Source organism: Panthera onca, chromosome C1 (genome assembly GCF_046562875.1).
Source record: "Panthera onca isolate mPanOnc1 chromosome C1, mPanOnc1 haplotype 2, whole genome shotgun sequence".
NCBI classification, from domain to species: domain Eukaryota; kingdom Metazoa; phylum Chordata; class Mammalia; order Carnivora; family Felidae; genus Panthera; species Panthera onca.
This window is the reverse complement of record NC_138346.1, coordinates 102,602,224-102,630,160: the sequence shown is the minus strand read 5'-3', so window position 1 is coordinate 102,630,160 and position 27,937 is coordinate 102,602,224. Positions and strand designations below refer to the sequence as shown.

Here is a 27,937-nt window from a genome sequence, read left to right as displayed (position 1 = left end):
AAGCCACTCCCCAGTTCCTGACCCGCAGCCACTGTGGGAGATAATCCGTGGTACTGGTTATTCTAAGATATTTTGTTTGGGGTATTGTGTTATACAGAGCTAGAATATTAATATAGTGGCAGAACCCAAGTAGTTCGATTCTGGAGTCTGAGCTCTTAATTACTTCACCAGTGGGGTGGGGGGCATGTTCTGCGGGTCTGCGGGGTGTGTGTGTGTGAGAAAACCCTTGGGAGCCAGGAAGAAAATACTAGAATATATATATATATATATATATATATATATATATATATATATATAAACTTATATTTGAGTATAGTTGGCACACAATGTTACATTAATTTCAGGTGATTAATTTCAGGTACGCCATGGTGATTCAGCGTCTCTATACATTATGTTGTGCTCCCCACAAGTGTAGTTACCATTTGTCACCGTACAATGCTGTTACAATACCACCGACTATATTCCCTATGTGTGTCTTTTATTCCCATGACTTATTCATTCCATAACCACCCACAAAAATAAACTCAAAATGGATTAAAGACCTAAATGTGAGGCCTGAAACCATAAAAAAAATCCCAGAAAAGAGCCCAGGCAGTAATTTCTCTGACATCGGCCATAGCAACATTTTTCCAGATATGTCTCCTGAGGCAAGGGAAACAAAAGCAAAAATAAGCTACTGGGGCTGCATCAAAATGAAAAGCTTTTGCACAGAGAAAGAAACGATCAACAAAACAAAAAGGCAACCTAGTGAATGGGAGAAGATACTTGCAAATGATATATCTGATAAGGGGTTAATATTCAAAGTACATAAATAACTTCTACAACTCAACACACACACACACACACACACACACACACACACACACCCCTGGTGAAGACATACAGATGGCCAAAAGGCACAACATCGCTAATTATCAGAGTAATGCAACTCAAGACCGCAATGAGATATCACCTGAGACCTGTCAGAAGGCTAAAATCAAAAGGAAAAGAAATAACAAGCGTTGGCGAGGATGTGGTGAAAAGGGAACCCTCAACGCACTATTGGTGGGAATGTAAATTGGTGCAGCCACGGTGGAAAACAGTATGGGGATTCCTCAAAAAATTAAAAATAGAAATACCATACGATTCAACAATTCCATTACTGGGTATTTACCCAAAGAAAACAAAAACACGGGGCACCTGGGTGGCTCAGTCGGCTAAGCATCCAACTCTTGATTTTGACTCAGGTCATGATCTCAGGGTTTGTGAGATTGAGCCCCGTGTTGGGCGCCGTGCTGACAGCGCGGAGCCTGCTTGCATTTCCCTCCCTCTCTCCGCCTCTCCTCAACTCGTGCTCTCTTTCTCAAAATAAATAAACTAATTAACATTAAACAAAATGAAACAGAATCACTAATTCAAAAAGATTCATGCACCCTTATATTTACTGTGGCATTGTTTACAGTAGCCAAGATATGAAGCAAGTTAAGTGTTACAGATAAATGAGTAGATGAGGAAGATATGGCACCCCCACCCCCACCCCTGCACACACCCAGTGGAATGTAACGCAGCCTAAAAAGAATGAGCTGTTGCCATTTGTGACAATAAGGACGGGCCCAGAGGGTATTATGCTAAATGAATCAAGTGTATATATTTTTTAACTTGGGTATTATGCTAAATGAAACAAGTGTGTATATATTTTTTTTTTTTAACATTTTTTATTTATTTTTGGGACAGAGAGAGACAGAGCATGAACGGGGGAGGGGCAGAGAGAGAGGGAGACACAGAATCGGAAACAGGCTCCAGGCTCCGAGCCATCAGCCCAGAGCCTGACGCGGGGCTCGAACTCACGGACCGCGAGATCGTGACCTGGCTGAAGTCGGACGCTTAACCGACTGCGCCACCCAGGCGCCCCAAGTGTGTATATTTTTTAACAGAAATAAGAAAACCCTTTCCAGCCTATCCGAACGTGCAGTTTCACATGCTGGGCAAACAAACCTCCAAACAAACCTCCTGACGTTAGCACCAGCTTAGAAAGATGTCTGCAAAGTTACCAAGGACTGACAAGGATACCGATCAGGAGAGCACACGTGGACGAAAAGAAACGTGTCAGACCTGACATTCTGCTCCTGGGAGGAACTCTGTCAGACACAGGAAGGGGAAAAAATGTGACTCACTAATCAGATCTGACATTTTCAATCACTTTGCTCTCACTAACAGGGCTATTGCTGATATCTTTTAGCGGGAACACGAAAGGGCTTTTACTGGGTACTATTAATGAGTACAATCAAAATATTCTCTTGAAAATATTTTATCAACGTATCTTCCCCTTTAAAGTAGAATTTTGCATGTGCTTTATAATGTATCTATGTATTTTATGATTGATCTAGTTCTTTTTCTTAATGTTTATTTATTTTGAGAGAGAGCGAGCGCGCAGAAGCGGGAGAAGGGCAGAGAGAAGGAGAGACAGAATCCCAAGCAAGCTCCATGCCATCAGCGCAGAGCCTGATGCGGGGCTTGAACTCACGAACTGTGAGATCGTGAGCTGAGATCGAGAGTCAGACGCTTAGCCAACTGCACCACCCAAGTGCCCCAATCTAGTTCTTAGACAGAAAATAAGTAAGTATGCATATCTTGGAGGTGCCTAGAAATGCACATAATCATGAAAGGTGGAGGCTCATGACATCACTCTGCCTTCCTGGAAAAAGGCGGAAGAACAAGGCCACAGCCATCCCAAAGGGAAGCATTTCAAGGAGGTGGAGGTGAGCACCTGGAGGGCTGCAGAGCAGAGCTTCCCATCCAGTGCCCCTGATGGATGGGATGTCAGCCCCTGTGACCTTGGAGGAGGTGACCCTGGGGCAGGTCACTTCCAGGCGAGAGCAGCCTAGATCCTGGTGTGCTATCACATGTGACAAGTGGGTGTGCCATCCAGAGAACTCGAGGGTCTGGATGTGTGCACTGGGCTGGCTTTACCTGCAAATCTAATGACCTTGGTGGGAGCCATTTCCACGTATCAAGGGGCAGGAGCCACAGGGCGGGCTGAGGCCAGAGCAGGAGGTGAAGACAAGACCACAGACCAGCCCCTCTCTCTCCTTGAGTCTGAGGGGAACCTCAAGCCAGGAAAGCAGCAGGTAAAGGCTGGGCCAGGGGTGGGGGAAGGGCAGCCCACCAGGAGCCTCACGAAGGGCCCTTGTCCCTAATATAACATGAGTAAAACATCGGAAGAGAAATTGGGCGTATTCTGGAAATTGCATCAGAGAAAGAGGAGATAACCGGGCGTTGGATCACGAAGCTAAAAGCCTTCAAGTGGGGCCTTACAAAGGCCTGAGGTGGGGAATGACGGTGGCTTTCAGGTCATGCCAGGAGCACCCTAGGGTTGTTCTACGTGGGGAGCCTGAGGCTCCCTGTCTTGTAGATGCCTGATGGTCCTTTAGACCTGGACTGGGAACCAGAGAGCTACCCCCTCCCCCCATTTTCCTCTCTACTCCTCACCCTTTCTTCCTTTTTCCACGCGTGAAGTCCCTCGGGTTCAGGAACGGACAACAAACTTGTCCCGAGTTCTCCTTGTAGAGACATTGCAGTAGGTCTATCATTTTGAGACAGGAGCTTTCCATTGTCTTCACGAATTCTCTAGAAGAAGGTATTCTTTACAGGTGTGCAAGTTGAGTCTCCAGAAGCCAACACCTGCCCAGGGGCACACAGCTCTTTGGCGGTTGGCTCCAATCTGCTGAGTTCCAAGGTCCCTTTCTGCACTTCCCAGTTCTCGAGTAATTCCCACAGCATGGTGCCCATGCCTCTGGAGGTATGTGAGAAGATGATGGGAGAACATTTTTTCTTTTCATCGTTACGCACTGGTTTTCCATTTATGATAGTATCTTTGAAAAACCAAAGGTATTGGGGCACCTGGGTGGCCCAGTTGATTAAGTGTCTGACCTTGGCTCAGGTCATGATCTTGCAGATCATGACTTCCAGCCCCACAGTGGGCTCTGTGTTGACAACCCAGAGCCTGGAGCCTGCTTTGGATTCTGTGTCTCCCTCGCTCTTTGCTCCTCCCCAGCTCATGCTCTGTCTCTCTCTCCTTCAAAAATAAATAAATATTAAAAAAATTTAAAAATTAGAAAACAAGAAAAACTAAAAGCAATTAAAAAGGAGTTGGTTTATTTTTTTATTTTTATTTTTTTAAAATATGAAATGTATTGTCAAATTGGTTTCCATACAACACCCAGTGCTCATACCAACAGGTGCCCTCCTCAATACCCATCACCCACCCTCCCCACCCTCCCACCCCCCATCAACCCTCAGTTCTCAGTTTTTAAGAGTCTCTTTGGCTCCCTCCCTCTCTAACCTTTCTTTTTTTCTTTTTTTTCCTTCCCCTCCCCCATGGTCTTCTGGTAAGTTTCTCAGGATCCACATAAGAGTGAAAACATATGGTATCTGTCTTTCTCTGTATGACTTATTTCGCTTAGCATAACACTCTCCAGTTCCATCCACGTTGCTACAAAAGGCCATATTTCATTTTTTCTCATTGCCACGTAGTATTCCATTGTGTATATAAACCACAATTTCTTTATCCATTCATCAGTTGATGGACATTTAAGCTCTTTCCATAATTTGGCTATTGTTGAAAGTGCTGCTGTAAACATTGGGGTACAAGTGCCCCTATGCATCAGCACTCCTGTATCCCTTAGGTCAATTCCTAGCAGTGCTGTTGCTGGGTCACAGGGTAGATCTATTTTTAATTTTTTGAGGAACCTCCACACTGTTTTCCAGAGCGGCTGCACCAGTTTTCATTCCCACCAACAGTGCAAGAGGGTTCCCGTCTCTCCACATCCTCGCCAGCATCTATAGTCTCCTGATTTGTTCATTTTAGCCACTCTGACTGGCGTGAGGTGATATCTGAGTGTGGTTTTGATTTGTATTTCCCTGATGAGGAGCGACGTTGGGCATCTTTTCATGGGCCTGTTGGCCATCTGGATGTCTTTTTCAGAGAAGTGTCTATTCATGTTTTCTGCCCATTTCTTCACTGGATTATTTGTTTTTCGGGTATGGAGTTTGGTGAGCTCTTTATAGATTTTGGATACTAGCCCTTTGATATGTCATTTTCAAATATCTTTTCCCATTCCGTTGGTTGCCTTTTAGTTTTGTTGATTGTTTCCTTTGCAGTGCAGAAGCTTTTTATCTTCATGAGATCCCAATAGTTCATTTTTGCTTTTAATTCCCTTGCCTTGGGGGATGTGTCAAGTAAGAAATTGCTGTGGCTGAGGGCAGAGAGGTTTTTTTCCTGCTTTCTCCTCTAGGACCTGAAGAAGGAGTGGGTTTAAACATCAAATGAGCACTAGTACAAGTCGTGTAAGTATATGGCAAAAATTGGGAGCCTCCTAGAATTCCCTACATTGCTCTCCTGTCACCTCTCCTTTCCAGGACACCTGGCCTGGGGTTAGCCCACCCCTGTCACTGCAGAACTCCTCTTTTGCCCCAGGCAGGGAAGCTGTATTCCTTGGACTCCTTAGTCGCTGGATTTCCTTGCTCGTGCTAGCAGCAAAGGTGGGGGGGGGGGGGCATCAGCTGGGACCTGGGAGGAGGTAGTCCATGTGAAGGGCCAATCCTAGCTTCTGACAGCCCAGCTAAGTTAAATGTTAAATGTCCCCCTTCCCCTCCATGACAGAGATGAGCTCAGAGAGGGGAAGGTTCTTCCACTGCTCCACATCCCAATCCCTGCCTCAGGCTCTGAGAACACGGTGGGTGATGCACCTGGCTGGGGTCTGTGGCTACAGGTCCTGGACGAGACCTCCCGGGGGCAAGCAAGGATGCTTCATCACCACAGAACGGAAACTCTGCATACCCATGGGGCCATCACCCTAATACAACCACTTGCCACATCTTGCCCATCTTTCCTGTTCTTGTTCACATGCGTGCCGTCACCGGGATTCGGTCAAGCCACACACCATTCTGAATGCTGCTCTTCTACCTGCCACAGACCACACCATGGCCTCTTCTGTGTTGCTCTGTCACTGTCGCGATGGCCACCATGCTGTTGTGCTTCCCTCCACCCCCCCGGCAGGTCTTCAATCATGGCCCTAGGTGTTCAGCCTCCCCTAGATGGCTGGACACTTAGGGAGGTCCAATCTTTCACAATTCTGTGCAAGGCTGCAAGGAACCGCTTTAACAAAGGTGGCTTTAAAAACAGTTTAACCTTTTTTTTAAACGTAATTATCTGCTGGCCTTCTAATTATCCAACCCTCTGCCCCTCCCTGATTTTCTTTGCCTCTGTTCTTGAACCTTCCTCCCCTTCTCCCCTCTCCTACAGGTGGGATTTACCACTTCCTAGTTGTGCAGCTCTCAGGCGGGTCCCTTGATCTTCCTAGATTTTGTTTTATTTCTTTCTATCTTTAAAAATAAGAAAAATGCAGTCGGAGCCCAGAGGATTTTTAGGGCAGTGAAAATGCTCTGTACGATACTATAACAATGGGTACTGGTTATTAAACATCTGTCCAAACCCATAGAATGTACAACACCCACAATAAACCCTAACGTAAACTGTGGACTTTGGGTGACAGTGATGTCACCGGCTGTCAGAGATTCCACTCTGGTGGGGGATGTGGATAATGGAGGGGGGGGGGCGTGCGTGTGTGGGGACAGGGGGCATATGAGAAATCTCTGTGCCTTCCTCTCAAATTTGCTGTGAACTGAAAACTGGTCCAGAGATGAAGTCTTTAAAAACACACGAGAAAAATAATACCAGCCCTGAATATCTCTGCGGCTTTATTTCCGAGAATGAAATTTTAGAAAGAAGCCCAGAATCCATCAATAGAAGATTACATAAATTAAGTGGTAAATAGAAATAAAACACACATAAACCACTTCATATGCTGGAAGACTGTGTGTTTGCTCAAAACAGTGAGGGTGAGCTTTGTACACGTGGAAAGATGCACACGTGATGGTACATGCGACTGAGAGCACGTAAGTTGCCAAACCATTTTAACAGTCATTGCCTTGAATATTAATGCACTGAAAAAGGATATGCAATTAAAAGATAAACTATTAATGATATAATCCCCCGGGGACTGAGTGGGAGGGGGAGAAATATTTGGGGGTGTTTTTTTACTTCATGCTCTTACTTAAATGTTTTTTTAAAAATGTTTATTTATTTTGAGAGAGAGAGTGTGTGCACGAGCAGGGGAGGGGCAGAGAGAGGGAGAGAGAGAATTTCAAGCAGTCTCCATGCTCAGCAAAGAGCCTGATGTGGGGCTCAATCCCGTGACCCTTGAGATCATGACCTGAGCTGAAATCAAGAATCGGATGCTTAACTGACTGAGCCACCCAGGGGTCTCTTACTTACATGTTTTTAAATAAATATGTAATATAAATTTTTGGAAGAAAAAAATCTTGTTTGTCCTTTTCCCAAAGTGCTGTAAATCTGGTGATATGCTATATGTGAAAGTTCTTGGTATATTACATATATATACATACATATATACACACACACACATATATATATTATATACCATTTATTTAATTTATTTTTTTAGAATATAAAATTTTTTTTTAATGTTTATTTATTCTTGAGAGAGAAACAGCGTGGGGGGGGGGGCAGAGAGAGAGGGAGACACAGAATCTGAGGCAGGCTCTAGGCTCTGAGCTGTCAGCACAGAGCTCGATGTGGGGCTCGAACTCATGAACCAGGAGATCGCGACCTGAGCCGAAGTCGGACACTTAACCAACTGAGCCACCCAGGCGCCCCTGTTATATACCATTTATATTATCTATAAATATGATCGCATATTTTGCTTTTTTTCCATTTTCACTTTTTAGAGTTTTTCCCGCATATGTGGGTTTCAATTAGACCCCCTCTGCACATCCCCTGCCTTCTTGTCTCCTTCCCCTCCAGTTCCCATTACCCTTTCCGGCTTGTCTTTCTTGTAGATAGTATGTGACAGGGATGACAGGTTGGAGGAAGGCGAATCTTAGACCCATTCCGGTTCTCTGCTCCCCACTCCCCCGACTTCCGGTTCTGCGCAGAGAAGGACACAGCGAGAAGACACAAAGACAGATTCCCCGTGGCTGCCTCACCACCCCTCGCCACCCCAGGGCCACGTCGACAGGTCTCCGGATGCTCCCAGCCTGCGGTGCATGTGTTCCAGAGGCTTCTGCTGGCCGGGATGCTCAGGACCCGAGCCTCCGGCTCCCTACGGCTGCCACAGAGAACCGGCTCCCCCAGAGCAGGACAGGAGCAGCGCCTGGCATGGCCAACGCGGCCAAAGCCCTCTGGATTTGCTATGTGGCGTTGAGCTCAGAGCTGACAGATGGAGTCATATGGGCAAACTAATTATATTTTTCATTTTTTTTTTCCTGGGCATTTGTGAGTCTGCAGGAGCTTAATTTATGTATTAATTACACCTCAGAGCTAAATGAGGGGGCTGGAGTGCCTCAGACAGCCTTTGCATTCATTAGGAAACATTGCACACACATTTGGCTTTGTAGGGAAACAGCTGCTAAAGCTGGGGAGCTTGGGGGGCCTTGGGGGAGCAGAACCCTCTGGGCAGTGCAGGTGGGTGGCCCAGGTGGAGAAGTTCTAGGCAGAGCTTCCCTTCAGCCTTGTGGAACCATCTGATTAACCTTGCTCACCTCCCCGTCACGCCTTCTCCACAGAGGGGAGACGGCCCCTCGCTGCACCCCCGCAGCCCAGCTCCCTTGGCCGCGGCTGTGCTGCGTGGGTTCCCTCTCCCAACTGGACTTGGTGCTGTCTGAGAGTCTTGGTGCTGTCTGAGGGGCTCAGGGAGCACCCAGAGGTGGTCCTGGCTGAGGCAGGGCCCTGGCAGTGGCCAAGAAGGTGGCAGGAAGAAAGCTGGATTATGAGGGCACAGGGCTCCTTAACCCCCTTTCCAGGCCTCCATTTCTTTCTCAAAGTCTTGCTGTCTCATGTCATGGGGGTGGGGATTTGGGGGAAAGGTTCTGGGCCTACCCTTTGGCCGGTTTTCACAGGAGAAGCAGGACTTAAAGCCTCATGAGGTGGGGTTGGGGGTTGTTGGTACCAAGGTAACCATCAGAGGAAAGGATGGAAGGCCTTGGGGTGGGGGCAGCACCCTCTCACCTCTGAGCTGCTCGCGGGGCCAACCTCGGAGGCTCTACATCTGGAGGAAGCAGTTAAGAGGGCTCAAGAAAGGGCCCAAGCCTCTGTGGTGCTGACGGGCCCACAGCAGGTGCGGGCCCCGGCACTGAGCTAAGGGGTCTACCGGGGACGACTGCCTCGGGCCTGTGTCCACCTCCTGTCCCTTTTGTACTGCCTGGCTCGTTCGCAAGTCAGCACAGGGCAGGCCTGCTTCATGCAGCACTTGGGCGCTTACGCACCTTCTCACGCCGAGGGGTGGCTCTCAGTGGGACGTGTGGAGGAAGAGTTCCGATATTTGCAAGTGCCTTTAAGCACTCCGATTCTTGCCTTCGGCTCAGGTCGAGATGTCACGGTCTCATGCGCTGGAGCCCGGCGTCGGGCTCTGTGCTGACAGTGCGGAGGCTGCTGGGATTCTCTCCCTCTCCCTCTGCCCTTCCCCCACTCGCGCTGTCTCTGTCTCTCTCAAAATAGATAAATAAACTTTAAAGAGAAAAAAGACAAATGAGCACCTAGGAGGCGCTGTTAGGAAGGCTGGCTCTAGCTGCTCCCAAATCATTTTTTGGGCAAAACAGACAAATAGGAGGCAGACGAGTCTCAGAGAGGTTTCAGCGTCTGCCCCAAATCACACAGCCAATTAGAGGCCAGGCCAGGGATCATGGCCAGGAACGATTCTCACGCTAGTCTAATTCTCCTGCTCCCACTTGTTGTCCTGCCTCAGGCTCTAATAACAAAACAGCACAAACCGGGTATTTTTCACAAAGTGTATTTTTCACCGTTCTAGAGACGGCGAGATCAAGGTTCTGGCAGATCTGGTGTCTGGCGAGAGTTCTTCCGGGTTGCAAATGGCCAATTTCTCGTTGTATCCTCACGTGGCAGAGAGCAGAGAGGAAGCAAGCTCTCCTATGACTCTTGTAAGAGCTCTGCTAATCCCATTCCTGGGGATCCACCCTCGAGACCTCACCCAATCCCAGTTACCTCCCGAAGGCCACGCCTCCTAATACCATCATGTTGCGGGGCAGGGTCCCAACACATGAGTTTTTGGGGGGGGGGGACATGTTCAGTTAGTAACACCCGCCTATGTTATTCAGACTCGTGGCCACGACGTTCACGGCTGCAGCTTCCAACCAGCTGAACTAACTGACAAGAAATCTGCTTTGCCCGATGCTGTGTGGTGACGCTCAGTTGTTTTGTGTCCTCAAGACGACCAAATGCATGGAAATTCTTATTAGTGGGATTCCATCACTTCAGGGCAGTGTTCGGTTCTTGCGTTTATCAGGGGAAGGCTGCGGAGAGTCTGGGATGAGGGAGTAGCTATCCACGGGGGCGCTGACAGGCAGAGGGCTGGCGAGGGCTCAGCTTCGTGGAATTTGCCTCTGTAAGCTCATCTGGGGGGTGGGGGTGGGGTGGCTCGGAGGCTTGAGGACTCCATTCTCGCTCATTCTATCCAGCGTCCCTGCCACCCAAGGCCACGCCAGCTGGTCTGTGTAGGAGGCATGTGGGGTCTGAGAGGCGGTAGGGAGAGGAGGAGTCTCCTCAGGGAGTGATCTAGAGCCCTCTCCCAGCGAGGGAGGCCTGTTGTGCTCACCCAGTCATCAGCCCTCCTTTCATCCACCCAACCAGTGGGCGAAAACCGGGCAGGGCTGGTGCTGCTATAACCGTATCCTGGAATCGGGCGCCCGTCAGCGTCCGCCTGGAACAGGGCAAAAGTGCTGGCTGGTGGCCTTTCCACAGTGGCCTGGACACAGCAGTCCTGACACCTTTCCCCCAAGGATCCTCGGCTTGCAGTCACCTGCTTCCTCCTCTCTCCTCCTGGAGCCTCGGGCCCTGACATCAGCCTTCTCAAGACAGGATGGATGTGAGTCTGCCTGGTCCTTCCGGGGAGCACACTGCCTGCCGGAGAGGTGGCCCAGCATGGTTGACACACAGTACTCTGGATCCAGGCTGTCCAAATGCATTTGTCTCATCCCCCCGAATCCAGCCAGCCCGGGAGACGAGTCTAACCCTTCCTGACAGAATCAGTTCAGCCTTGTCCTCTGAGCAGGACCCAGGGTGGGCAGGGGGCTGGCTGGGCTCTCTGACCACTGCTGCCCGGGGCCTGCTCGCCAGGGGAGGACACACGGGAGCCCCAGTGGGCCCAGCACACGCGATCCAGCCCAGGGGACAGAGCTAGAGCTGGTAGGAGAGAGGGGGGACCTTGCCTCTGTGTCTTCTCCAGACTCCAAGGCAAAAGTGTGGAGAGGAGGTGGGGAGGCAGGGAGAGGGGTCTACTTTATTTTCTTCCACCGTCATCCCTACTCCTATTCTGAGGAAAAGCCCATGGATTTTGGACTCAGACTAGCCTGAGTTTGAATCCGGGGGGGAATGGTCTGGAGGAGAGGGGCTGTCTGGAATTTGAAAGCATGTGTGTGGACTTTCCACTGCGAGTCTGACCTGCCCACCCCAAGAGGCCTGCCTTTGGGCAGAATACTGTCCCTTCTGCATTTGAATGACACTCTGTAGTATCTTGTGGCTAATGCTGGAAAGCCCACCTTTTGTGCCCCCCTCCCCCCACCCCGCCTTGGTTTAAGCTTTACTGTCTCTAGCCTCTTTAAGAAAGTGCAAATTCTCAATATTTGTGAAAGCTCATCTGTTCGGGGCGGGAACCCCAAGCTGTGTGGATGTCACTTGGGGGTGGGGTGGGGTGAGTGGGGGTCTGGGCTGAAAGTAGGGAGCGGGGTAGCTACAGAGAAGGCTGTCAGGAAGGGAAGACAGGCTGTGCCCGGCATTGTCAGCCAGCCTATCTTGTTGCTAGATTGCTTGAAGCGGGATAAAGGGCCACGGAAGGACCCATCTCTGGGTCTTTCCAGATGTCAGAGGGCAGGGCCAGCCAGCCGAGATGCCAATAGAATCCTAATCAGGAGCCAGGGCCACCTAGATCTTCTGTCCCCAACCTCACAGGTGCCAAATGACCAACGGGATGCTGGGTGAGGGCTGGAGTTGTGCTCCTGGTCGTCAGAAGAATGGAAGCCCGCTGGGGCTGCTCCAGAGCCGGGCTTAACAGAGGCAGGAAGAAGCCAGGGACCTACTATATCCTTGAGGATCAGAAGACAGAGGAGATACAAACGCCTGACCTGAAAGTATGATCAATTTAATGCTCCCTTCAACCAGGCACAGAGTAGCAAGCCATGAGGGTACCTGCGCGGTCTCATGCAGTTCGAACACGCTGCCAGGGAGCAGAACCTGAGACAGCAGCACAAGCGCCAGGGTCCATTTGGGAGGTGAGGCCAGGGGACACCTGCCAGGAGCGGAGAAGCGAGGCGGGGCTGGGCTGGGAGAGGTGTGCCGCGTGCGCATGCGTGTTGGAGCTGTCCCTCTAAAAGGAGCGTTTCTATAGCAGCTCCCGCTGCCTGTTGGTTACGGGCTGCTCTGATTCCAGGTTCCTTCTTTCCTCCTGGGCAGAGGAGTGTAGAGGGGGCTCTGGTGGCCAGTCAGCACTTTCTGCACCTCGGGCACAGAGATGCAGGGCTGGCTGTTGGAAGAGTGGTCACGGACTCAAGGTGTCTGCTGTGTACTGTTAGTCCCACTGTCCAGATGATGAAACAGGCTCACAGAGGTCCTTTGTCCAGGGTCCCCCGGCTGGCGACAGCTCTGCCGAGGTCTGACTCTTCGAGGTCCCGGTCTTACCGTGTGTCAAATGGAGCTCATGATACCTAGGGTCATAGCCATGAGGGCCATGCCCTCCACCTGCCCAGGGGATTTGTGAGGGCAGACTGTGACGGCTTTTGCACACCTGTTTCTAATGTCCAAAGCTTTGCGGAAGGCAGCAAAAAGGATGTGAAGGCTACATGCGGAACGGGGTTCAAAGACCACTTGTGCCACCTAATTGCAGTGTGACCTTGGGGAAGTTGCTTGACTTCTCTGAGCTTCAGTCTCCTCATCTGTAAAACGGGGCTAATGACATATTCCTGGAGGACGTGTCAGGAGGATTGTATAAGAAAACAGGTGACCGAGGGCTGAATGCATGCCTTGCACCCTTCAACCTTTGTCATAATTTTATAGCAAGGTGTGGAGTGTAAACTCCCCGGTTCCTCTCTGGGTGGTAGTGCTAGTGGGGGCAGGGGCTTCCTCACCCCTGGGAATGAACCTGTGCCTGATGTGGGTGGTAGCTCCCTGCCCAGTTCCCTTCTGGTCCCTGGAGCCCTCCTGTTACCGGTGAGCTGTTTTGTTCTGCCGGAAGGCCACTTTATGAGTCACAGAAATGGGGACTTGACAGGGGTTCTTTAGAACAAAAATTTCCACTGTCTTTAGAGGATCTGACTCTCCAGTTTCCAAATTAATGAGGGCCCAGATTGACCCAGGATCTGGCAAAGGTTTGTTCCCACTTTCAGCATTGCCGACGGGCTCTCTCATGCCCCTCCTCTTTCCTACTTTCTTTCTACCCACTGGAAGTAACCCCCTCCTCTCTCAGCCTTCCCATGGTTTACCAGGCTGTGGGGTTCAAGATACCCTCTCCTTAATGCGCTCTGCCTTTGCATGTGGCCCCCAAAGCCCTTTCTTTCTTTATCCTCTGGTTTAGAGGATCAGCTGTCCCCTTTTCTCTGAAAACCCTGCCCTGGCCTCCCCAGACAGAACCAACCCGCCTGGCGGCTGAGGCCCAACCTGCGTGAACCTGAGCAAGGGACTGGCCCGTAATAACTGCCTGCTGCCACCAGGGGGCGTCCACAGAGAAAGCATAAAGGGCTGCACGCCTCTGGGTCTCCTTCCAGTTTGGACCCCAAGCAGGAAGCGACCCTTGCTTCAGTGTGCATAGGACACAGGACCAAAGGGACAAGGGTGTCTTTAGGCACTGTCCTCAGAGAGACAGGGGGTGTGGCCCCACGTGCACCTGGAGTTCATAGAATAACTGATAAAGACTCAGGGCCTCCCACTCCCCTTCCCTGAAGGAGAATGTGCCCTGTCAGGAGCTTATCTAGGATTCTCAGCGGAGAGGTGGGATCAGTGATGCTTAAAACACATTTTGCTTCTTCCGGAAGTCTGTGGCTGTGGGGCCGAGAGTAAAGTCTACCTGGCAGTTAGAGTCAAGATGCCGGTCCAGAGCGGGTCGAACCAGCCCAGGAGACCCCTCCCCAGAGTCCATCCTGATAGGCTCCCATCTCCTGGGTGGAGGCTGCACCTAACGTGTACTTCTGAGCAGCTCTTCTCCCCTACCTGTTATGCCCTCCAGGCGGAGACCCTCAAAACCACATCTTACTCACAGGGTGAGGCCCGGCCCAAGTTCGCATCCTGTAAATGCCTCGTGGGACCTCTCAGAGTTCCCCACATCTTCTGTGGGCACACTGGACGGCCGCAGATGTCCCACCCAAAAAAAGGTGAGGGGCCATTCTCTGAGCAAGCGTCTAAATGAAAAGCCGGGTGGAGCACTGGTGGGTTGATAGAGTGGGTCCACCCTTAGCCCTCCCACCGAGTCCCCTCCCTCTCCATGAAACTCTCCGGGACCTCCCTGTCTTCTCCTTGGCTGGTGTGATGGTCAGTCTTACATGTCAACTAGATGAGGCTACAGTTCCCAGTTAATCCGACACTAATGTAGGGTTGCTGTGAAATATTTTGCGGACGAGATTGATGTCTCTGATCAGTGAACTTTAAATAGAGATTGCCGCAATAATCTGGGTGGGCCTGATTCAATGAACACTTCCAGAGCAGTGCTAAGGTTTCCCTGAGAAGAAATTCCACTGTGGACAGACAGCAGCTTCAGCCCCTGTGCCAGAAAGTTCCAGCCTGGCCTCCCTGGTGGCCTACTCTATACATTTCGGACTTGCCTACCTGGCCTCCACAGTCACTTAAAGCCAATTCCCTGCAACAAATCCCTTAATATAGATGGTCTGTTGGTTTTGTTTCTCTGGTGGAATTTTATGTGTTACAGATAGGCTGAGCAGGTGCCCTGTGCCTGGGAAGGGAGGATGAATTGCGGTGATAGGCTGTTTGGATATCAGGGTACTCACTGTATGGCAGGCAGTGTGTTAAGACTTTTATCACACTGAGCCCTCTAAGCATCATATATCACAAATACCAGTATTATCCCCATTTTATAGACGGGAAACTGGGGCACAGAGGAGTTATGTGCTCAAGGTCACACAGCATGCTGCAGACCAGGGCCAGAAACTCCTGGCTTCAGGGGCACCTGGATGACTTAGTCGGTTAAGCATCCAACTCTTGATTTTGGCTCAGGTCATGATCTGAAGCTTCCTGAGTTCAAGCCCCAAGTCAAGGCTCTGTGCTGATAGTGTGGAGCCTGCCTGGGATTCTCTGTCTCCCGCTTTCTCTGTGCCTCCCACATGCTCTCTCTCTCTCCAAATAAATAAATAAGCTTTAAAAACAAAACAAAACAAAACTGGCTTCAGAGGAAAAGTTCCTAACCTCCTTTGTACTAACGACCCTTTTTTGCTGCCTGGTGAGACCATGGAGCCCTCCTCTGAAAGATTCTCTCATATGCATGAAATACAATGCACAAGTTAGAAAGGACATAGTTTTTTTAAATTATCAAAATGTTTTAAAGCACAAACTTACGATGGGCTGATAGGTGTGCTTTTCTATAAATGCATTTTTGAAAAAATTTTTTAATGCTTATTTACTTTTGAGACAGAGAGAGACAGAGCGTGAGTGGGGGAGGGGCAGAGAGAGAGGGAGACACAGAATCAGAAGCAGGCTCCAGGCTCTGAGCCGGCAGCACAGAGCCCGATGCGGGGCTCGAACCCACGCACCGTGATATCGTGACCTGAGCCAAAGTTGGACGCTTACCTGACTGAGCGCCCCCAGGCACCCCTGTAAGTGCATTCCTTTAACCAAACTGGTGGGGTCTACCTATCATGCGACTCTATGTCCTAGGATCTGTAATTTCTGTTCTATGCCATGGGAATATCTATGATTCTTCTTGGTGACAAAGTCACAAGCGTTGCTACCTCTACTTGTGGTTCCTTGCTTACCTTCCTAATGGAAGAAAATGCTAAATTTCAATTAGAGTGATGATAAAGATGTGTTTTTCCCCCCCATCAAAATTCACAGATCCCCTTATTAATCCCAGACTGGAGGGCAGACTTTGCCACCTGGTGGGTGCCTGTTTGGCAGGGATTTTAATGGATCAAGTTCATGGGCACAAGCAAAGCCCGGGTGCACAGAAGGCACAAGGCAGAGATGCCTTCCTTTTTCTCCACTCTGGGACTCGGAGAGGCATGAGGAGGGAGGGCTCCAGAGGAGGAAACACTCAGCTGGAATGACTCCCGGGCCGAGTTCAGCCCCTGCAACCCCTGGGGGTCAGCTCACCCTTGCTCTGGCACTGGTGGCCCCAGTCCTGGGCCCGCTTGCATTCCCCGCACGTCCACGGTGTCATGGGGATGCCTGGCCCTGAAGCTTCCTCGCTGTTTCTCTTGGAGACAGAGGCCGTGGCCACCCCTGTTTCCCGCAGACCCTTCCCGTGTTTGTGTCAACATGGGCCACACTCAGCCAGCTGGCGTAGCCTCTTGCATGTAGAGTAGCTTTGCTGACTGGTAGCTGAGAAGGGCCAGGCAGAGGGTTTCCAGGTGGAGAGCAAGGAAAGGACTAAGGGCCAAGCCCATCTTTCCTCCCACTGCTGGAGAGGGAACCTCATGAACAGCAGCCAGAGAGGCCCTTTGCACCCCACATCTACCTCCCTCCCGCTGAAACCAGCCCTGGTGAAAAAGAAATCTCCCAGTATGACTGCGTGATTATGGCCTTAGCCTGGCTCCCACCTCTGCCCATCCCCCATTTCATGTCATTTCTCTTTCTGGGAGGAAGGCGGGGGAGAGGGGACTAAATGCCCCGAGTGCTCATTATGTGCCAGGCACTTTGAATACATGATCTCCTTTGCTCTTCTTCACGCCTGTGAAGTGCTTCTATGGCACAGATTCGACAGGCGAGGAAGTTCTGATCAGAGAAGGTGTTGCCCAGCAGTAAGCGGGCAGAATCTAAACCTGGCACTGGCACCAGGATCCATTCTCTTTCCACCTCACGTGCTGCTTTCCCCTGGCCAGCCTTTACCCCTCCCTGGTACCCAGCTCTCAGGCTGCGCAGGTGTCTTAGCAATCAGAAAGTCTCTATCATACTAATTCAGACTAAAGTGTTAGTGACACAACAGGTTACTCCCCTCTAGAGTATCTGCATTTGACGAGGGCTTCAGGGAGGTAGCTATGCTCACTGTCAGACTCTGTTGTGTGGTACAGGGACTGAGCGGGATTATTTGGGGTGTTAGAGGACAGGAAAGGTGCAAGGTCTGGGTTGGGCTGAGTGGGAGCTGAGAGCTTGGAGACCATCGTTGGCAGCTGGTGTTCAGGAGACCACCGTGCCCAACTCCACTTGAAACACTGTTTTGACTGAGCTGTCCTCACCGGCCTGTCTTCTAGCCGTAGGTCCTTCTGGGGGGAGCCCCCTTCTCCTGGCAGGGGCCAGTGAACCCCAGCCTCGAGCTCTGATTCCATTTTTGCTTTCACTGGCAGGAGGAGGAAGGAAGAGCAGGGGAGGTGTCTCTATTCTGTGACTTGGGGACTGGCTGAGTGACCAGGGGATAGGAGTTACGGCCCTGAGAGAATGTCCCTGCTCCTGGTCTGCCTCCCAGGATCTGTCCAGGGAGATTCAACAGGGCTTGAGTGATCACACCCATTTGACAGAGGGGAAATCCAAGGCCTGGCAAGAGAAGGGACTGTGGACTCTTGATTGGGCCTAGACTTGCAGGAGGGAGGACAGTGGGAGGGAGGAGGGCTTCCTTTGGTGATGTTAATTCCTTGCCCTCACTTCTTTTTTAATTGAAGTACAATTGCCATACAATGCTATATTAAATTAGGTGCACAGCATAGCGATTGGACAGTTCTATACATTATGCAGTGCTCGCCATGATAATGTAGTCGCCATCTGTCACCACACAACATTATTACAATATTATTGACTATATTCCCTAGGCTGTACTTTTCATCCCTGTGACTTACTTGTTTCATAACTGCAAGTTTGTGCCTCTTCATCCCCTTCACCTGTTTTGCCCATCCCCGCCTGCCACCTCCCCTCTGGCCACCACCAGTTTGTTCTCTGTATTTGAGTCTGTTTCTGTTTTTGTTGGTTCATGTTTGTGTTTTAGATTCCACATATAAGTGAGCTCATATGGCATTTGTCTGAATGATTTCACTTAGCATAAGTGACGGTCCGGCCACGTTGTTGTGAATTCTTGCCTTCATTTTTGTGAGTCACAAGCTTCCTTCTTCTCAGTGCATGCTCCAGAATCTTGCATGGAGTCAATAGACCAGTCAGGTTAGGTGTGCTTAGGGGGAAGCTATCAGGGCATTTAAAATTGGACCATTACCATACCTGCCCCTCGCCACACCTCCTCCTGCATATCCCTGGATCCTGCTTTCCTTTTCCTCTCTATTCTTCACCCAGAAACCCCCAAGATGTGTGTGTGTGTGTGTGTGTGTGTGCGTGCGCGCGTGTGCGGAGGGGAGGGGGATGGGCAGGGCTGACATTTATCTTCAAACCTTCCTCAAACCCCAAGAAGTAAGGAGCGTTGCTAACTTCCGAAGGCGAGGAACAGGTTGAGGGAAGAGAAGTGACTTGCTCAACGTCACACAGCTGGCAAGTGGAAGGAGGAGGCATGAGCCATTCATGCTTTTCACCTCATCAGGCTAGTGAATGGGGGAGGACTTCATGCGTCACCTTCCCCGGCATGTGCAGGCACGCACAACGAGTTAGTTAATGAATTATGACCATGATGAGCACCGTGGGTGTCGCAGGTGTTTTGTTGTGCACTGGGGCCCTAGGCATAAACAGACTGTGGCTCTTGCTCTCGAAGAGTTCATAGTATATTGGGGGAGGGAGGCATATAAAGTAATTATGGCAATTGACTGTGGCAAATTCTCTAATCAAAGGCGATGACAAGCCAAGATGTTGCTCCAAGATTTTAGAGCGACTAACTTCTGCTTCAGAGATTCACAGAAGGCTACTCCTGGGAGGAGGCTTTTGAATTGGGTTTTGAAGGCTAAAAGGAATTCATCAGGAGTTTGAAGTAGTCAGAACATTTCACGAGGAAAAAAATGAGACAGCCTGTACAAAGGCTGTGTGGCATTTCTGTGGCAGCTTCTGGAGACCATGCCTTAACCCAGCATTTCCCAGATTGGGTTACACAAATATTAGTGCCCCTGCGAAGCGTAATGTCAGGCATGAGTAGGGCTTGCTCTGTTTTGGACACTATTCTAAGAGCTCTCAATGTATTAGCTCATTTCCCATTCAAAGCAGCATTCAGAGGTAGACCCTGCTGTTGTCCCCATTTCACAGAGGAGACAGTAGCACAGACAGATTCAGGAAATTGCTCAAAGTAAGACAGCTAGTCAATGGCAGAGCCAAGATTGCAACTCAAGCAAGAATGTTCCAGAATGCACGCTCCAGTTAGTACATCAAATCTGGCCAAATACGTCAGAGAAAAATAGCACAATGACTATTGGCCTAGTAAAGGTTCTGGAACATGCATCAGCAAAACAAACACACACAGGCACATTTTTTGACCAAAAGTTTTCCAAACCAATTTTACTTAGCATTACATTTTGTTTTTCTTTCAAGAATGAGTGCGTGGAAAAATCCTTTGGGAATCGCAGTCTTGTCCCTGACAGTGACTCCAATGGAGGCTGGGCCCTTTGTTTGGGGGCTGGAGGACTTTTCTGGTTCCTGATGATCTCCAATTAGGCCTGCTGGGTGCCATCTGCTTACAGAGCTGCACCCTCCCTAAATGAATCTCCCAAGGCCGTGTGCTCCTTCCACACACTACAATGCAGGGAAAGAAAAAGCATTAGAGTTTCAAGGAAGCCCATTTGGTGGTGTTACAGCCGCACTTTTAGCCTTGTGCTTGATTTCTCTCTCTCCTCACTGGGAGGAAAAGTAGTTGTTGGAGAGGGTTCGTGGTTGCCTCATTACAGCTGAGTTTCATGGTGTGTGTCTGTGTGTGTGTGTATGTGTTTGTGTGTGGGGGGCAGGGTGGGTACAACACAGAGCAAGGGGTCAAGAGGAAGGAAAGGCAGGAGGCAGAGAGGGAAGAACAGTTCTCAGCCACCCAACCTCTGCCCCAGCCAGCGGGGGAAGCCTCTTGTGCAGGGGTAAGGATGGGAGAGGGAGGGCACATGTGGAGTATCCGATGTTTCCACAAAGAGCTGTGGTCTCACACTGAAGCCTGGGAACATGAGTTAATTCTTGGATTTCTGAAACCCGATTCCTTCCTGCCAAAGGAAGTCTGGCAGCCGCAGCCATTAGCACCACGGACAGAGGCAGGCCTGCCAGGTGAGCCCTGGGAGCCTTTGAGCCCTGCTCAAGAAGCAGGCACTCACCAGTGGGACTGGGTTTTGATAGAATCACAGGATATTTTTGATCTGCACAGATGGGGTCTTAGCTGGACTCACTGTCATCTATACCCTCCTCTGCTCATGTCTCCACAAATGGACATGGGGTCCCAGAGAAAAGAAATGCTTACCGGGAACCCAGAAGACAGCACCAAAGGAAGAGTGGTGGAACCAGGAGACGTATCCACATGCTCCGAGAGTGCACAGAGATGGCCGAGGTCCCAGGAGCGCTGTGGCACAGTGCTGGGTTCCCTGCCTTGTCTGTATCTTCGGGGCCAGGAAGTGTCCTCAGTGCCTAGCTTGGAGTAGCTACCCATGGATGGTGCAGTGGTAGGTGGCCCTTCTCCAACGCTAAATTCCACATCTGTCTGAAAAAGGGCTGAGTCTCCCTCTAGGGGCAATCGTATGACCTCAATGAACTTTTGGCTCAAAAGCCTGCTTCCCTCTGTAATCAATAGATGTGTTTTCACGACGTGGAAACTTTATTAACAGCACGAGAGAAACACAAAGCCTGCAAGGAAAAACAAAACAAAACAAAACAAACAAACAAACAAATAAGAAGCTTCTGGTGGCCTCTGGAGCTATTGGCAGCTTGCTGTGCTGCCCAGGGAAAAATACACCCAGCACTGGGCTCTCTCGTCTCATTCTGCTTCATATCCTAAATGCATGTTGAATGTTCAGTCCCGGGGCGAGTCCTGTGGGGACAAGGAGCCCAAATGGCAGGGTCTTTGCTTGAAGAGCATACAGCCTCCTAAAGGGGAAAAGTGACTCAGAGAAAGCAGGATAATACAAGGGCCATCTGAGATTGTCACTTGTCACATGTATCACCCCAGCCCTGGAGCGTAAGTGGCTCCGGTGAGGCAAGTCCATGTTGGTGGATGTTCTCAGGGAGGCGAAAGAGGAGGAAGGGAAGGTAATCTGAACAGGCTTACTCAGCCAGCAAGGAGCAGAATGTTTCTGCTTTCAGCGGGATTCCCCTTTATCTTGCGCATAGTAGGCACTCAACAAATATTTGCTGCACGGAGGAACAAGTAAATTGCACCACCCTGCCTGCTAGAGGGCTGGCTGGTGCCTTGTGGGAGTGAGGCTGACTCAGTGGAGGGAGACTCAGCTTGACTCACCATCACCTCGGGTTTCTGAGACAGCTGTCTTTGGCAGCTGGGGGTATTGCGGGGAACTTAGGCTCTGCATAAAGCAGACCGGGGACGGCTGCAGATCCACAGCTCTGTAAAGACCCAGCCGGGGCGAGCTCTTTGGAGAAGAGATAATTAAGTCCCTAGTCATAGTGTCTGAGAGGGCCAGGCGAGGGCTGTCCAGGGCTGGCTGACCCTCTCGACTCAAACGTGTTGCTGCTGCTTCCAGGCTATTGGGCCTGGCAGGCGCTTCCTCATTGGTCACCGAGCAGGACTGTCTGGATATCTGCAGGGGCTGAGGCTAGAGGGCTCTTCCCCCACCCCCTTCAGCTGTGAGCATCTCAGGAGCTACAGCTGGAAATGAGAAGGAGCTCTTGGGTCACGGTGGCCCAGCCTCCTGGAACACTGGGAGCTTATGTGCCCAGCCTCACCCACCCTCTGGCCCAAGACTGTGGGGCACTTGTTCCTGCTTGAAAGGACTGGGTATTGGTACCCGTCTCCCCACAGGATGCCAAGCCTACTGCCCAGCATCTTTCTTTCAAAACGATCACTCACTAAACACAGAGGGAGGCTGAGCCGCTGGGGGCTGGATTTACAGGGCAAGGACTACGATGATATCTCCAGAAAGTCCAAAAGTGGTACATAAGGAAAACGGAGCTGGAGGCACGGTAACCAATATTTGTGGGGGCTGGGGGCTTGATAGCAAAGCTGGTACATGCACCCCACTGTCTCCACCAGCCCTGCACAGATTCCTTTGCTCCACAGAGACCAGTCTCTTACTGTGCCCCAGACACCCCTTGGAAGGTTCCATCTCCCTTCCCCAGCAGATCTCTCATCAGCTCAAATCTTGCCTGTCCTTTAAGGTTACGCTTTGTCTCTTTATCTTTGGACAGGCTTCCTAAATGCTGCGGCCACTCACCACGTGACTTGGTTTTGGCAGCCTCTTCCTGTTTACACCCCTTGTCTACACTACCTAAATAGATGTCTTACATAGCTGCCTGAGTGCTTTCTGGTTTTTATTTTTAAAATTTATTTTTATTTTTTTAAATTTTATTTATTTTGAGAGAGAGAGAGCGAGACAGAGAGCGCATACACAGGGGAGGGGCAGACAGAGAGAGACGGAGAATCCCAAGCAGGTTCCTCACTGCCAGCAGCGCAGAGCCTGATGTGGGGCTCGAACTCACAAACCATGAGATCATGACCTGAGCCGAGATCAAGTGCCACCCAGGCACCCCTGAGTGCTTTCTAGTTTTTAGTCTTGTCCCTCCAACTGGAATGTAAGCTCTTTAGCAAGGTCATCACCTTGAATTCTCTCTCTCCTGCTCCTACCCACCCCACCCCATCCCACCCCTGCACAGCAGTGTTCTGCATTTGGTAGGTGCCCAATACAATTCCTACTGAGAGAATGAATGAGCAGATAATTGAGTGCATAAGGAAGGTAGAAAGGAAGGAAAGAAAGACGAGAAGGGAGGGAAGGAGGGGAGAGAAAGAGGGCGGAAGGGGGGAAGGAGGAGAGAGGGAGGGGGGAGGAAGGGAGGGAAGAGGGAAAAAGGGAGGGAACAAAGACCATTTTGGTTTTTGCAACAGGAACTTGCTTGGCTGGTAAAGTTAGTGCTCCTTCCTTGCTCTCCTTTCTTACTCTTATTTTTAAATTTGTAGATTTGTCTCCATTTCTTCATCTGTAAAGCAGAGGCATACATCTCATAGAACATTAAAAGAACTAATGTATGGGGCACCTGGGTGGCTCAGTCAGTTAAGCGTCCAACTTTGACACAGGTCATGATCTCACGGCTCGTGGGTTCGAGCCCCGCGTCGGGCTCTGTGCTGACAGCTCAGAGCTGGGAGCCTGCTTCGGATTCTGTGTCCCCCTCTCTCTCTGTTCCTCCCCCCCTCACTCTCTCTGAAAAATAAATAAAGCTTAAAAAAATTAAAAGTAAATGAATAAATAAATAAAAGAACGAACGTATCTAAAACTCTTGGCACAGGCCCTGGCGGTCAGTAGTCGGTGCTCATCAAACATGACCTATTGTTATTATTGCTAAAGGTATCAAACTTTGATTGCATTTCTGTGGTGAGTCGGTTACCAAGAAATTCAGGCACTGGGTTATCCCAGCTCCCTCTGGATTGCTGATCTCCCCCTTCATACTATATCCTTTTCATTAGCAAATAAACCTGCCTCAGTTACGCCCATGGTCAACCTCACTTTCCGGATCCAACGGCAGCCTAGGGCTTCCACCGCAGCTCTCTGTCCCCTTCCCTCTCAAGCTGCCGAAGACTTGTCTCTGCACACTGTCTCCACTCCCTCACCTGACATGCATCGTCAGTCCACTGTGGTCCAGTGTTTTCCCCGGCCTCTCGACTGGGAAGGAACCTATTGAAGTCCTGTGTCGGTCAGGTGAGGCCAACTGCTGTAACAGATAACCCCCCGCATTTTAGTAGCTTAACACCATCCAGAGTTAATTCTCACGGCAGGTCATGGCTCAGGGTGGGTTGGCCTGGGCAACAGGGCGGGGGGTGGGGGGGGGCTCTGAAACCTTGATGTCTCTTCCTCTTCCTCTCTTAACTTCCATCTTGAATCCATGAGCAAGACTCATGGATTCCATGGCCTGGAAAGTCCACCTACTTCTCTGCGACTATCCCCCACCGAGCTACCATTACCTTTTGCCTGCATTACACAATAGCCCCCGAATTGGTTTCCTTATTTCTTTTCCGTCCCCCACACCATTCACCACGGAGCAGCCAGGCCGATCTTGGCAAAATGTAGGTGGTATCCCGCCACTTCCCTACTTAAACTCCTTCGAGGGGTCTCAACTACACTCGGGGCAAAATCCACACCTTTTAACACAGACCCCAGGACCTTATGTAACGGGCCCACGCCCACCTCTCCGACCTTATCTCATACTGCCCTTCCGCCTGGGGACGGAGACAGGAGATTGGTCAATGCATTCAAAATGATGTCTCTAAAGAGCTTACAGCCTGGTTGGGGGGCACAGATCTAATTCAAAGAAAGCATGCCAACAAACAGCCATGCCAGATAGCAGCTATATAATATAAACCCAAGTGGCACAAGTAGAAAGAGGCATAAGGAGTCAGGGAGGACTTGTAGGATAGCTAGAATGGAAGGGGCCACACCTGTTCTATTCCCCACCGTGCACTCGGCATGTAGCACAGTGCCTGGCATATAGTGGGGGTGAATAAATATTTGTGGAACAAAGGAATGACACGATTCCTGGCCTTCTGGAGCTCATGGCCTGGTGGGGGAGGTTAGTAAGTAAACAAATATTTGGCCGTATGACATACGATGGCAGGGGTGTGTATATTCAAGGTGCTTTAAGGGTATATGGGCAGGAATCGTCAACTCTGCTTGGGGAGGGGTCAGGGAGGGCTTCGGACAAGGAGGTGACACTTAGCTGGAGCTTGAAGAGTAATTAGGGATGAGTCCAGAGAGAGAAGCAGGGACAGGCATTCCAGGCTGAGGACACTGGAGTACAGATGAATTAAAAGTGGGGCTCGTTCCTGGTGGGGGACATTAGAGTCCCAGAGAAGGCAATGTGTGACCAAGTGTTAAACTATATATCACAGACCACAAGGGCTTTATGAGAAGGTGGAGGTGTTGGTGGAAGAAACGCAGGCTGGATTACTAGTGGCAATTTGGGGCAGATTTGAGTCACTACTGGGCCTTAAAATGTAAAACCATGATCTAAGTGGAAGGCAATATGCTAAGAAAGGTCATAATTAATATTAATGAGAAGACAGTCACCGATGATGAGAATCACTCAGGGACAGCAGAAGCCAGGCCGATGAAGAGGGATGTCAAATGGCTCCAGCAGGCCACTCTCTCTGGCTCTGCCATGGCGGGAGGGAGGATGGGAGGGGGGCAGGGGAAGCACCTGATAACTCATGTGGTCTGGGGCAGGAGGCTGCCTGCTCTCCACCTGTTCTAGCTGCCACTCTCCCTGCTCCTCGTGGAGGGCTGGTCTTGGGAAGAAGCCCTCCTCCCTGCAAGGCCATTGGTGCTCCCAGGAATGCTGATCCCCAGGAAACGTTGCTTTGCCTGAGTCTGCGAGGGTGGGAGCCTGGGTTTCAAACACTCGCCCCTCCTTGCTTCTTCCCTGCCCAGATTCTGCAGAGGCAGAAACATGAGCATTCGGGGATGGTGGTCTGCAAGGCTGGGGAATTCAAACCGAGTCAGCGTCTGCCTGGAAAATGTTTGTCCAGGTGGAACAGGTGACTGCAAACACTGGGCAGTTTTGGTAGAGGGCAGGCAGCCAGAGCAGGGCAGTCTGAGGGGGCTGTGGGAGGGACGGTCCGGTCTGCCTTCTCTGCTCTGGGGAAGGGTAGAGCAAGTGGGTGGTCTTGGGTCTCTTTCTTTTTTACTTTTATTTATTTAGTTTTTATTTTTCTTTAAATTTTTTTTAACGTTTATTTATTTTTGAGACAGAGAGACAGAGCATGAATGGGGGAGGGACAGAGAGAGAGGGAGACACAGAATCAGAAGCACGCTCCAGGCTCTGAGATGTCAGCCCAGAGCCCGACGAGGGGCTCGAACTCACGGACCGCGAGATCGTGACCTGAGCTGAAGTCGGACGCTTAACCGACTGAGCCACCCAGGCGCCCCTATTTATTTAGTTTTTAAAAGTTTATTCATTTATTTTGAGAGAGACAGTGAGTGGGGGAGGGGCAGAGAGAGAAAGAGAGAGAGAGAGAGAGAGAGAGACAGAGGATCTGAAGCAGACTCTGTGCTGACAGCAGTGAGCCCAATGTAGGGCTCGAACTCACGAACCGCAAGATCATGACTTGAGCTGAAGTCAGCCGCTTAACGGACGGAGCCACCCAGGCAGCCCCTCTCTCCTTTTAAAATCACAAATCTACCCTCCACTCTGCTTACTACCTACATGCCTCATCTTAGGGGTCTTAATCATGACAATGGAGGTCTAAGCTATCAAGAGTTAATAACAAAGCTAACCTTTACTGAGCCAGCTACTAGTCTCAGGTCTTTCTATTAATCGACCCATTTAATCTCTCAATAACTCTGACACAGGTGCTTTTTGGCATTCCCATTCTACGCCCATGGAGACTGAGGCTCAGAGGGGCGCAGCAATTGCCCAAAGTCACACAGATACAAAGTTGTAGACCCAGGGTTGGAACTGGGCGGTGTGGCTCCTGGAATCACTGTGGCTCACTCATTTTAGGGGTGGCCCTAGGGAGGGGATGGAAGGCTCTCAAAACTCAGCAAGCCAATGAAGAGTGGCCAGGAGCTAGCTGTCAACAGAGTTCACTGCCAGGTTCTCAGAGCCTCTGGTCAGGGAACGAGGAGGCCCTGAGCTCTGTCGTGTGGATGGGGGACACTGGGTAGTACCTTACATTTTCAAAGCCTTTGCGTTCTCATCTGTATAACGGGAGAGTAACTGCTAATCCGTAGGGATGCTGGGAGGAGAAAATGAAGGGGCACATACATGGAAAGCACCTGATGCACCAAAGTGGGTGCCCAGCAAATGGGCTTCTATTCTCCTTTCTCTCCTGGGTAAAAAGTCTGCTCCAGCCTACATTCAGTCATCTTTTCCACAAATATGCATTAAAGGCCTATATGGACCAGGTGACAGATCCTACGTGACACCCAGGGAAATCCACCCACAAAGAAAGAGGCTGCAGCAACGTGGGCTGGGGCGGGGAAATGACCCAGAGTGACCAGAGAAACAAAATGGATTTTTAAGTAACCCACAAGAACACCGTACCTGATAGATGAATGTTCCTCTCGAAGCCATAGCCTCAGGAGGGCGCACGGTCGTTCCAGGGATACTGACGGGTTGCCAAGCACTTGGCACCAGCACTTGGACTTTCTTCGCAGGCCCAGCCCGAGGCATTCCCATGTCAGGGAGGGCTGGAGCAGGTGCTGGCCTTTTAGGAAAATGGTCTCAGAGAAGCGAATGTTCAAAGTCGCACGGCTGCTCGGGAGGAGAACAGAACCAGGGGACCAGAGCTTTTGAGTTCTGAGCTGGAGGTCTTCCTGTACCCAGGAGTACCTCTCATCCTCCCTTTCTCCTCACATGCTGCACCAGAGATGGGGAATTCTTCTCTCAATCTGGTGTCACTTCTTATTCAAACTTTGTCTCCGATTGGCTTTGGACTTTTTTTTTTTTTTTTTTTTGGTAAATATATAACTAAACCCACCTCAGTAGGAGGGAGCTGCGGGTGTTCAAAGGAACCTGTCTGTGGATCTGCCTGGGAGTGGGAGTTGGCTGTGCCAAGGCTACCGCCAAATGCGGGGCGATCTGCATTTAAATGATCTTTAGGCAGAGGATACGGCCCAGCCCGTGATTTTCTTGGTGGAAGAAAGGGGCCGAGGGCTAATAAAGACT

The 27,937-nt window shown here is 50.3% G+C and overlaps 1 long non-coding RNA gene across 1 annotated transcript; it reads right to left on the bottom strand.

The window, feature by feature from the left end:
• Positions 1–20,582: 20,582 nt before the first annotated feature.
• On the bottom strand, positions 20,583–27,705 carry LOC132673406 (uncharacterized). The gene is made up of 3 exons (XR_009608045.3): positions 27,314–27,705; positions 23,886–23,986; positions 20,583–21,140 (listed from the first exon to the last, which is right to left on the bottom strand). It is a non-coding gene; the product is annotated as an uncharacterized LOC132673406 (long non-coding RNA).
• Positions 27,706–27,937: the final 232 nt, after the last annotated feature.